The sequence below is a fragment of the Myotis brandtii genome, unplaced genomic scaffold, assembly GCF_000412655.1.
Source record: "Myotis brandtii unplaced genomic scaffold, ASM41265v1 scaffold39, whole genome shotgun sequence".
In the NCBI taxonomy this organism is placed as follows: domain Eukaryota; kingdom Metazoa; phylum Chordata; class Mammalia; order Chiroptera; family Vespertilionidae; genus Myotis; species Myotis brandtii.
Genome location: NW_005364953.1, coordinates 2493779 through 2503152, shown reverse-complemented (window position 1 = coordinate 2503152; position 9374 = coordinate 2493779). Strand labels below are relative to the sequence as shown.

The following is a 9374-nucleotide window of genomic DNA, read 5'->3' as shown; positions in this document are numbered from 1 at the left end:
AATGGCCCTTGGTAGAGAAAAAGATCCCCAACCCCCTGTCTCAAGATTACACTTGTACCACTCACCCCCACTGAAAGAAAATGGGGGGGGGGGTCTTAGTTTACAACACAGTAAATCTGCAATTATGCTGAAATCATTTCTCCAAATGTTTGAATTGGCCACCGTAATCATTCTGGGGGGATGGGTGGTACCACAAACATAAACAGGCCAGGAATACAAAGCAACTACAAAAGTCACCCAAAATAAAATAGCTATTAATTTTATTAAATGACACACCAATCTCTGTAAGACTTAACTCTCAAATTATATTACCAAATTAGTTTTAACTTCAGATAAGTCTCTAAACTGGACCTTTTTCTTTCTTTTCTAATACCACTTCTCCCTAGTCACAAAATTACTTCTTTCAGCTTTCTTTTTTTTTTAATTTTTTATATACATTTTTTTTATTGATTTTTTACAGAGAGGAAGGGAGAGAGATAGAGAGTTAGAAACATCGATGAAAGAGAAACATCGATCAGCTGCCTCCTGCACACCCCCTACTGGGGATGTGCCCGCAACCCAGGTACATGCCCTTGACCGGAATCGAACCTGGGACCTTTCAGTCCGCAGGCCAACGCTCTATCCACTGAGCCAAACCGGTTTCGGCAGCTTTCTTCTCAGAATGAACTTTCCACATAAGATTCCCCATGAAATATCATAAAATTCACATATCTTTCTAAAATAAATGGTAAAGGACTCTGAATAATATGTAAGGAAAAGAAACACAGATGTAATCAGTAAAATTATTCTGGAATTTTCTCTCTTACTTAGGCAAACCTCAGAGAAGTTGCTTTTTTTAACATTAAGACAGAATTACTGAAGTCTTAACAATCACTTGAAAAGTCCACTGGCTCTTTAAAAAAAAAAAAAAGCTATATCTTGTCTTTTATTATCAAACCTATACCTATAAAAACTCCTCCAAAAGAGTAAAAGTAAACAAACTTTCAGAATATGGCCGTTTACAGAAATATAAATCACTTTCATATCCAAAGAAATCTTTGTAGGGGTTTCAAATCCATTCCTACCACTTACTAATTGGGCAAGTTACCTGACCTCCCTATACTTTGGTTTCCTATTCTGAAAAAGTGAGTATTAGGGTAATCATACATCTTAGTTTCTCTGAGACAGTCCTAGTTTATATTTATACTATTATCCTAGCATACCATCAGGCTAGTGCCCCCTTTCACTCTTAAAAATATCCTGGTTTGAACAATAAATCACATGGTCATCTTACCTCATAAGGTTATGAAGATTAGGTGACCTAATACACCTATGACATTTCTAACATGTCTGGAATATGCTAAGAGTTCAGTTACTGTTGGCTATTGTTAATGTTACAGTCACTGTCAAAGCCTTTTTATAAAAAAGTTTTTTATATAATGAACAGAGCTCCTACAATATTCCTTTTTACAAATAAAATTATGCATTTAACTTCCCACATTCAATTCTTTAAAACAACTAAGTAGCACTAACTAGTTGACATCAAGACAAACCAATTTATCCCACAGAGATGGCAATATTATCAATTGCATTCACATTTTATTATACGTAAGTTTTAATCGAGGCTATATTAGGGTTACTGACAGGAAATTAACTGTGGAAAGTAAAACTCTGATTAGTGCCAAACCAAGTCCCTGAATATTCTAGCAGCCTTTCTCAACCAGTGTTTCTCATATTAACCAAAGGATCAGAAAATGATTTGAGGGACAATTTCCTTAATTCTCCCAACAATGGTAAATAACTGGTATCTTTCTAGATGGCACAGGAGAAACTATTACATACAATGGATGCCTTGGGGCATAATTATGTGGTAGAACACCAATGTCTTGGTATTCTTGGAGTACAAAGGGGGAAATATGGATGAAAAGACTCAATATCAAACAAAGAGTGTGGGTAGAAGACTGCATCATCTGGAAAAATTATTTCCTACAGAATGAAGTTTAAGGAAATGATTAACATAAAATATATAAATTTTACTCATGGCTATGAAAAGCACTGATATATTGAATTTTACTTCATCTCCACTAATTTATCTTAGGCCAGATATCCAACATCTAGCATTCCTTCAGATAAGAAAAATTCTAGTTATAGTTTATGAAACACAATAAGGAAAAGGGAAAAGCAGAGAAAGCTGAAGTCAAGATTCTGATCACTAATGAATTTAATAATCCAAGGCACCAATATTATCTATTATCTCAGACAAAAGTGAACAACAAAGTTTAATAAAGTGAATAGATGAACTTAGAATACAAAGTATAAACAGAGAAGATACTAACACTTAGAATATTTTTAAAGCACCATTAAATAACAAAACAAAAAAATCCCCCTACAGAATCAATCAGAGCAGTGAATTATAAAAAGATCACCTAAATTTTTATTTCAAATCCAACCACTCAGTAAACAAACTGAATGACTGGGGAACTATTCTCAGACACACTCAGCCTCCATTCACTATAGAGCATAAATGACAAAGAAAAAAACAGTGAAACTATTCTATCTACCATAGTATGCACCCCCCCAAAAAAATACAATTCAACATATTATCCCACAAACTTTTGTATAATGAGCATACTCAGAAACAAAGCTCAGACTTATTTCAACTATTATAAAACACAATTTAGACCTTTCACCAGGCTGCAACTCATGTAACCCTGTGTGAAAACCTGCATTTATCTTGCACTATTCATGAAAAAAATCTTCATTTTCTACATTAAAATGGTACATGCTTTCTGGTTAGAGATAACCCAAGACCTAAACCAGTTAAGGGAAACTACTGAGCTTAACAAAAAAGGCCAAACTTCTGTGTGAATTTCGGCTGTCAATCATTATCATGAGACAAGCCATTTATCTGAGCGCCTCAACTTCCCCATCTGTAAAATAATAACCACCTATCCTGCAAGGTAGCTGAGATTAAACAACACATTAAAACACAGTTATTGGCACTTAAAAGGAACTCAAATGGCAACTAGACTAAGACTTTCTTAGAATATCTCAGGATTCAACAATTTATAGGTCAAATCCCATTACAACAAAGGTTACCCATGCAAAGTTTAAACAGGAATGTTGCCTTTAGCAACATTCAACAGAATTTAAAATATTTTTCAAAGAAATTTTACCTTTTAGTTGTACATTACATTATATGTTTATAGAAATCTCTCTAGTTTAGTCATGTATTTTCCAATTAAAATAATAAAAAAGAACAGACCACTGACATCATTCACCCTCACTTCCTTTGGGGGAGAAGAGTTTAAAATAATTCAATAATCTCTTGACTAGACTAACCATATTTAAAACCTTTTTGTTTTCTTCTGGTTACTATCATATATGGAACTATAGCAAGCATATGTTAAAAACACAATTCAGGCAGATTACCACAGCTGCTAAAAAGATGTGGTTTTTTTAATGCACATATACAAAAATTAAGACTCTACCAAGCAACACCACTTACACTGATGATATATAAAATTTGGTTAAATTAAATGCAAAGCAAGCAACTCAAGAGACTGGGGAAAAAAATCAAACTGACAATTTTGTTTTCTCACATATCTTTGCCAAACAGAACATGCAATAACCACAGCTCAAGATATCCAGAGATACAGAACATTATTATACCAGGACAACACTGAACCACAAATTAAAAGTTCAAAATATATATATCAAAAATAGATTACAAGAGGAAAATGTAAAGAACTTTTAAAATAACCTGTATCTTCAAAGTTTTTTCTTATTCTCCAATGATTAATCACATTTCATATATACTGATACCCATAGCTACTGGTAAATGGAATTTATCCTTTCCTTTGCTATGCTCCCCAAGTCCCAAAGTAAGTATACTATAATGCTCCACTGTACTGGAAACTGTTATGTCCAATTCTCTGAATAATCCACTACCAGGGATTTCAAAGTGCTAATACAAGTCCTGAGTATTTTTTTAAAAACATGAGATGCAAAAAATAACAACATTAAAGATATTATCCCAATGAGACATACGACAAATCATTGTCCATTTAATGTAAAATTTAAGCTCAAAAGTTAACTTGCAGCATCAAAAACTTAAGTCTCCCATCTATTATAAAAAACCCAGTGGTTAAGCATGGACCCATGAACCAAGAGGTCCCCAGTTTGATTCAGATTCCGGGTCAAGACACATGCCCGGCTTGATTCCCGGTAGGGGGCATTCAGGAGGCAGTAGATCTACGTTTCTCTCAATGTTTCTCTCTCATCATGTTTCTATCTCTCTGTCCCTCTCCTCTCCCTTCCCCTCTCTAAAATCAATAAAAACATTTAAAAAAACAGTAACTAAAATGAGAAAATTGTTTTTAAAAAATAACCCCAAAAAATAACCCAAAGCAAAAAAGAATGAGCTATTCACTGTTTACTCCCTTCCCACACATGACTGTGGGTGGCATCAGTTAAACATGCAGAATATTAAGCATTACTAAACTGTCCAATGCGCATATTTTCACATCTACCCCTATATTCCCAAAGGATAATCTGAGCCTGAGCCTGTTCCCCACCCAACCACATCAATTTTAATTCATGGGTCCTCAGGCAACCAATCAAAGTCAATAAGGTGGAAAAAGAAAACAATGAAAAAGGAATGTAGAATTGAATTTAATTAAAATCTTAAGTGTTTGAGCTTTAAAAAAATCCTAACTAAATAGACTTCAAAGTTACCAAACTCATAATTTGTTGGTTTAGTAGTTTAGCTGTTGCCTCACCACAATAAAATAAATCTGAAGCCACAATCCTCATCATCTACTTAAGATTATTTGCATACAAGAATTCAAAATATGCAATTTGTCTTAACATCCTTCTAAAGCTAAAATGTTGAATATGAAATACACAAACAGGCTAATATTAACAGTTATAAAATGTCTGTGCCCAGACAAGGGTAGAACTGTTTTTGTAAGGATTAGGAAACATACCTTACCAAACATAAAATTAAATATCCATTATTTTGGATTCCCTTTAGAACTCTGACATATGTTCAAAAATACATCTCATGGGGGGAGGAGTCACTGACACTGACCACCACAAAATTGCAGAAAATAGGCACTTACCTTCAAAGCATTTAGGAGCAATTCACAGATACACTAATTGACACAGAGTTTTAACTGCATTGCACTTTTATTTTATAGTTGGTGGGTAATGGTCAGAATTTTTGTAATAGAAAACATTACAATACTTTACATATCAACTTTAAACTATTTATAGCACCAGATCCTTGGGGAGGAGGTATAACATACTTTATATGTATACATTTTCATATCAGTTTTTAAAAAAAAAAAAAAGGACATACCCCACACCTACTGCCAATTTCTGATACCTTAGAATGCTATAGTTATTTCACTGTGGGAAAAAATGGCTAATAAGTATATTTATTTTCCAATCCTTTTCTCTACCCATTCATTAAACACCAAATGCTGAAACTGAATTCGATGGCTATGGATCTTCCTACCAGGAATGCTCCCTAGGGCACCCGAATCCCTTCTACTGTCACTAATTCCAACTGCCAAAGCCCCTCCTATTAATAGTAAATCCTTTCATACTGACTCACTGTAACTCCAACTTAATGAAACAGACACCAAGCAAAATTTACATTTTCTAATGGAATTTTCCTATTTTCAGAGGGTTAAAAAAACAAAAATAGAGCACATTCTCAACTAAGTTATAAACATTTCAAGTTCAACCAATTTATAAGAGTTTATGTTGCTCATTCTATACTGGTTCAATTTAAATATATTTTTGAAAGTTGCTATATTAGGCATGTACAATTACTTATACACAAGGCCAAGTTTTCTATGCAAATAACTTGATATGTAAATATAAATTTAAGTTGTTAGCCCAAAATTGCAAGACAATTTGAAAATTTTTCTTTAAATTTGCTTAATTATGGAAATTTAAGTACACACAAAGCTAGAGAGAACAGTACAATGAGCTCTCCTGTACTCACCCATCCAGCTACAATCATCAACTCAAGGCCACTTTTGTTTGATCTGTTACCTTCCACTGCTTCCTCCCCCAATTTTTATCTTTAGAAAATAATTAAAAGGAAGACACTGTGCTCAGTAAGTACACTGAGTACAGCAAGAAGACAAAAATTTAACAGAGTAGCTGTAAAGCCACCCTACACAATTCCTTGTTAGGTGGTAAATTTTAAAGAATTCCGTTAAAAACAAAGAAATAGCCATCTTTAAGAATTTTAATATCGTCCATAAGATCCAAAGGACATATTTAAAATTATATCTAATGGGATAAATAGGAACATGTGATGAAAATGAACTTAAACGTGTGCAATCAGCTTGCATTCATATAGCACCTTGGCTCAAAACGAAAAGAAAAAAAAACAGGCTATTTAACATGTCATAAAAATTACAATTCAACCACTTGAAAAACCGCTGAACACTTATGCCTTAACTGGCCCTTCTGATCCCTGATTACAGATAGATATCAATGCAGAAAGAAAACCAGGCATTTTAACATTAGTTGAAAATGTTCAAAATTTACACCACCGTTCATTGGAAAATATATGAAAGCAAGTCTAAACTACCTGAATTGTATGTCATCAAACAGAAATGTATCCACTTTCCAGGACCGGGTTGTTATTTTTTTTTAATAAGTTCACATATACCCTTAAACGAAACGCGCTAGGCTACAGACAGAATTAGGAGACCGCCTCCTGCTTTTGCTCCTAACCAATACGCAGAGAGAGAAGGTTGGCAGGAAAGTGCTGCGAGGACAGTAACAAACACCAGCAGCTCCCGAGCAGGCCCAGCTAGAGCCAGGAATGACGCACTTCGGTAACCCGACTCTTTCTCCCCTCCACCCCCGCCCCCAGCAGCGGTGCTGACACCGCCAACAGCCCGGAGTAGGAAAAAAAGACAACAGAAAAAAAAGGCAGAGGTTCGACTGCACCAGGTTTCATCAAGAAACCTCGATTATTCCTCTTTCGACACTAACCACTAGGACCAAACAGGAAAAGAAGCTTGTGCTTAAGCAAGTCCCATCATGGTGGTTTAAGAGTCACTAAATTAAGCTGATAATGAGTCCAATCCACAGAGACAAATACAGGGTGTGGCTGCTGTGAAATACGGCGGTCCGTGGAAGAAAAGGGGTATAGAAATTACACTCCAGTATGAGGGGCAAGATGGGGCTACACGGGAGGGGGGGGGGCGGCCCGCGCATTTTAAGGAACCATTTCAAACCGGCAAGCTTTTCGTTTACTTTAACCTAATCCTACAGATCAAAAGTTTCTAATAGATATATCATGTAAATTGTAAATAACCATTTAATCAAACACCATGACCCTCAAAAAACTACATCTAAGAGAAAGGAAGAGGGGGTAGGCAACAACATAAAACATTTCTAGGCCACGGAGAAAGTCACAAACCGGATGAAACTAATGCAATATTAAAAATTAAAGCTGAACACTGCAGCACGAAAAAACACACGAAAAAACCCATTACAGTCCTGGATTAAAAATAAAATGACATATACACCAAGGGGGAGGGAAAACTAAATGTCGAAGTACACCAGCTTACTGAGAAAAAAAAAAAAAAACTAAAGGCAAAACAAGACATTCTCGCGACAAAATAAAAAAATAAAAAAATAAGGGCAGAAATCAACAATACGTTTAGGAATATAGGCCAGAAGAAAATGGGAACGGGGCTCAAAGTTTTTGCGGAACTACTTGATGCTGTTTCCCACACCTTCTCTCTCCCATGGCCCATCCGACCTTTTCGTCCCTAAAATCGCCGTCCACAGATCACCGGGTACGGGAAAGAAGGAAAAAGAAAGTCAACCCCTAGCCAGAATAAAAGTGTGGAGGGAAAAAGCAGAAGCTGCCTACCTGGGGCAAGGATCAGCTCTGTTCGTGTCTTGAGAAAGACAGCGCGGGTGGGGGTGGGAACGAAAAGCAGCACTAAAACTAAAACAAAAGTGGCGCCAAAACCCCCCAACAAACAGCCTTCCACTCCCGCCCTTCCCCCCTCCTCCCATGCCAGCTAGGCAGGGCCCCCTTCGGGGCAAGGGCTGCACGAGGGGGCCAACGCCGCCAGACCCCAACCTATTTATAAAATTGTTGCCCGAAGAAAACTGACCGAAGTCGGGCCTCGGAAGGGATGGAGAGATCGATGCCAATCGCTTTCCCCAGCAGTTTCCCCACCACGCGCTGGAGATGATGGGGCGGGGGAGAAGCCGAGGGGCCCGTCACATGAATGTTGTTCCCTCTCTAGGAAGGGAGGAAGAGAGGGAGGGAGAGGAGGGAGGGAGGAAAGGAAGGAGGGGAAGGGAGAAGGGAGGGGGCACGAGGGAGGGGTGTGATCAGAGTAGATTTTCCCTCGCCTCCCTCGGTCCGAGGCCCAAATATACACAACTGAGCCTCCTCTCCTCCCCTCCCCCCAGGTTCCCAGCACCACCATTTTGCTCTCTTCCTTCCCCTCACCACGATACCGCGCTCTCCCCCACCCACTCACAGCCTCCCCGGCTAGCCTCCCCGACTAGGCTCGCACCCCACCCCACCCCACCTCCAGTTTTGGCTCTCTCAGCCTTAAGAGCCTGCCGGAGAAAAGGCACCTAAATCTAATGCTACACAGAGAAACGGAGCCTCCATCTTGCGCTGCTCCACGTTCTCCATTTTGGGCCACCCAATGGGGGGGGGGGTCTCCGTAGAGGCCCCGAGGGAGAGTGGGGCGAGGGAAGGAAGAGTAAATCTTCAGCGAGGGTAGTCGAAAAGAAGAGTCCTGCGGTAGAAAGCCACTCTAGGAGTAAGGTAGGGAGGAAGGAGGCTGGAAGTTCCTTGGTAGTGTAGAGGTAGGGACTTGGAGGGGAACAAGGGAGAAAGAAGGGCTGGAGGTTACGCGGGGCCGAACAGGAGTCCCCCCCGCCTGGACTTGGCCAGCCACTCCACGACGGGCCCCGCTGGGGGCAAAGGAAGAAGACGGGAAATTAAATGGCAACGGGGCGACCAATCGCTTTCCCTCCCAACTCCTCTCCCGCGCCCTAGTTCAACCATACACACCTCACGGTGGGCCCCGCGCCCTCCGGGTGCCCCTCCAAACTTCTAGAAGCTTCGCCTCCGCCATTTTATAACTTACCTCCCCCCTCAGCGTACACAGAGGCAGCAACGAGACTGTTCGCCTCCCCCACTCCTTCCTTCTTTCTCAGGCCGGGGGCTTCTTCACCCCTGGGCTGGTACAAGATATTTTTCCCTTCCTCTTCTTTACACCCTCGAATTCTACTCAGGGACGGAAGCTCCCGCGGCTCTAGAACGGTGGGGGGTTTTGAAAGTGGCGGTCGGATCCGGCGGGGTTTTTTTTTTCTTTTTTTTTTTT

At 39.1% G+C, this 9374-nt stretch overlaps 1 protein-coding gene across 6 annotated transcripts in view; it reads right to left on the bottom strand.

Moving 5' to 3' along the window:
* The window catches only part of STAG2 (stromal antigen 2), a 153023-nt gene extending 143655 nt beyond the window's left edge, over window positions 1-9368 (bottom strand). For 2 of the 6 annotated variants that reach the window (XM_005872705.2, XM_005872708.2), the window contains exon 1: window positions 9138-9368. The gene's annotated coding sequence lies outside the window, so the exon portion shown is untranslated. Of the gene's footprint in view, window positions 1-7891; window positions 8013-8141; window positions 8445-9061; window positions 9114-9137 lie in introns of those variants that run through there. The other 4 variants (XM_005872707.2, XM_005872706.2, XM_014544954.1 and 1 more) reach the window with 4 other exon arrangements.
* Window positions 9369-9374: the final 6 nt, after the last annotated feature.